The sequence below is a fragment of the Oncorhynchus keta genome, chromosome 8 (genome assembly GCF_023373465.1).
Source record: "Oncorhynchus keta strain PuntledgeMale-10-30-2019 chromosome 8, Oket_V2, whole genome shotgun sequence".
Lineage (NCBI taxonomy): Eukaryota > Metazoa > Chordata > Actinopteri > Salmoniformes > Salmonidae > Oncorhynchus > Oncorhynchus keta.
In genome coordinates, this window is record NC_068428.1 from 363,101 (window position 1) to 366,198 (window position 3,098).

The window sequence follows — 3,098 nt, forward strand, 5'->3', positions numbered from 1 at the left end:
GGTGGGGAAATCTGAAAGGGTTCTGTCACATTTGACATTGGTGGTTATGACACATTTATGAGCCCTTTATAAAGCATGACATATGGTTATAGATGGTTTGTAACGGATTTATGTAGCGTTTAGGAAGGCTTTATAAGCTGCATGTCGTTTAAAGTGGGAGCCCCCCATTGAAAAAGCATTGGCTCCATTCAACATTTTCAGACACAAAATCACAAAAGTGATTGATCAATATAATGAATGCATATGGTAATATTTCATTGTCACTAATGACATTTTCCTCTTTAAATGTTTGTCCCTTTATACTGTAGCACTCATTTTTAAACATTACAATTTAGAGCCTCTCTTTAACCTCTTTTACTCTCTTTTACCAATGTGGCATATTGGAAAACCAAGATGGAAACCAAGATGGCTGCTCTCTCTTTCTGTTCTCCAACCATAGAAGAACTTGACAGAGGAGGGGGTAATAATATCCCTCAACATGTGGAAGCGATTTCCAACAGGTCTGGGAACAGGTCCACAGAACAACAGAAAAGCGTAGCTGGCAGAGTTTGAATACATATGCCGCTCATTCATAAGACTCTTTAGGCCTACTGACGGACCCATGCCCAGTGGTAATTTGGTAGAAAGCTTCGGGTTGTTAGCACAAACAGGACCTTTACTGTGGGAACCAGTCACAGAGGGATAAAGTGGGGGTACAAACTTAAGTGGAACAGCTTGAATGTGGGAGGAAGGCTGGCTACGGGAAAGGCTGCATTGGGAGAGATACTGTGTGGAATCCAAATTTGGTAATGCACTTTCTTAACACTGGCAGGTGTAATGCATTAACTTATTAGGCAAGACTTGTCAAATGACTCCTTAAAATGTTGAGTTTGGGAGGTTGGCTATGGGAAGGCTGCATTGTGAGAGAAGCAAAGTTAGATAATTCACTTTAACACTGGCATATGTAATGTATTTTTAGGCAATACTTGTCATATTACTCCCCTTAAAATGTATTTTTTTATTTTATTTCATAATGATCCTGATAAAATAACAGGCATGCTGTGCAGAACATTTACTACATAGAAACATGACATTATACTCCTTATAAGACATTATATATTATCATATATGCTTATAACAAGTTATTAAGAATTATACCTGTAAATGTCTACTCTGATTAGTTGTAATAATGGCACACAGTAGGAGGAGTGTCTTTGAATGGATTTAAATCAAATCCACACTGCATTGACACTGGCCATGTGCTACAACATGTGTATTTAAATAAATACATTTAGATTCATATTAAAGTGTATATTTGCACAGCACATGATGAGCATTTTTTTGTCTACCATTTGACTGGATTATGCCTCAACATAACATGACATTGCAATTGCACTTGTGATCCGGGGATAAACACATTGGCTTAGATACACTATCCATACAAAAGTATGTGGACACCCTTTCAAATGAGTGAATTTGTCTATTTCAGCCACACCCGTTGCTGACAGGTGTATAAAATCGAGCACACAATCATGCAATTTCCATAGACAAACAATGGTTCTCGAATTGCCTTACTATCAGAACTCAGGAGAAGACTCAGATGCAGACAGCTAGAGTCACATGTTTATTGACCCAAACAGGGGGCAGGCAGAGGTCCGTAATCCAGGGCAGAGTCAATAAGGTACAGAATGACAGGAAGGCTCGGGGTCAGGGCAGGCATAATGGTCAGAACCGGGGAAACTAGGAAACAGAACTTGAGATAACAGGGAAACTGGAAAACACGCTGGAAAGACCTGACAAGACAAGCCAAAATGGCAACAGACAAACAGAGAAAACAGGTATAAATACACTGGGGATAATGGGGAAGATTGGCGACACCTGCAGGAGGGTGGAGACAAGCACAAAGACAGGTGAAACAGATCAGGGTGTGATACTTACTGAAGAGCTCAGTGAGTTTCAACGTGGCACCTTTCCAACAAGTCAGTTTGTCAAATTTCTGCCCTGCTAGAGCTGCTCCGGTCAACTGTAAGTGCTGATATTGTAAAGTGGAAACGTCTAGGAACAACGATGGCTCAGCCGAGAAATGGTAGGCCACACAAGCTCACAGAACGGGACCGTTGAAGCATAAAAAATTGTCTGTCCTTGTTTGTGATACTCACTACCAAACTGCCTCTGGAAGCAACGCCAGCACAACAACTGTTAGTTGTGAGCTTCATGCATTTGTTTTCCATGGCCAAGCAGCCGCACACAAGCCTAAGATCACCATGCGCAATGCCAAGTGTCAGCTAGAGTGGTATAAAGCTTTCCGCCATTGGACTGGAGCAGTGGAAATGAATCACGAATCTGGGTTTGCTAAATGCCAGGAGAATGCTACCTGCCCAAATGCATAGTGCCAACTGTAAAGTTTGACGGAAGAGGAATAATGGTCTGTGGCTGTTTTTCATGGTTCGGGATAGGTTCCAGTGAAGGAAAATCTTAATGCTACAGCATACCCATGTTAGACGATTCTGTAATTCCAACTTTGTGCAGGCATGACAATGCCCCCGTGCACAAAGCGAGGTCCATACAGAAATGGTTTGTCAAGATAGGTGTGGGAATAACTTGACTGGCCTGCACAGAGCCCTGACCTCAACCCCATCGAACACCTTTGTGATGAATTGGAACGCCGATTGTGAGCCTAATCGTCCCCGCAACAATGTTCCAACATCTAGTGGAAAGCCTTCCCAAAAGAGTGGAGGCTGTTATAGTAGGAAAGAGGGAACTACTCCATATTAATGCCCATGATTTTGAAATGAGATGTTCGACGAGCAGGTGTCCATATACTTTTGGTCATGTAGTGTATCACCCAAACACACCAGCATGACTCTGACAGTGACAAATTAGTTGAAAAAAGCTCATTAGCCATTCATCTCATGTCTCTGTCACTGGCCGGGGGTCATTACTGTGTGTTTTGCCAAAGTCTTGTTTTTTCCCCCTCTTTTAAAAAGAGTAAACACCCAACAGTGAGGAAACCCATCCCCATGAGCAAAGTGAAGAAAGGGGAGTAACCATGCGGGCCTGACTGTTCTGCCCTGCAATTGGTCCCCACGAAACCTGCACCAATTTAAAACCAGACACCA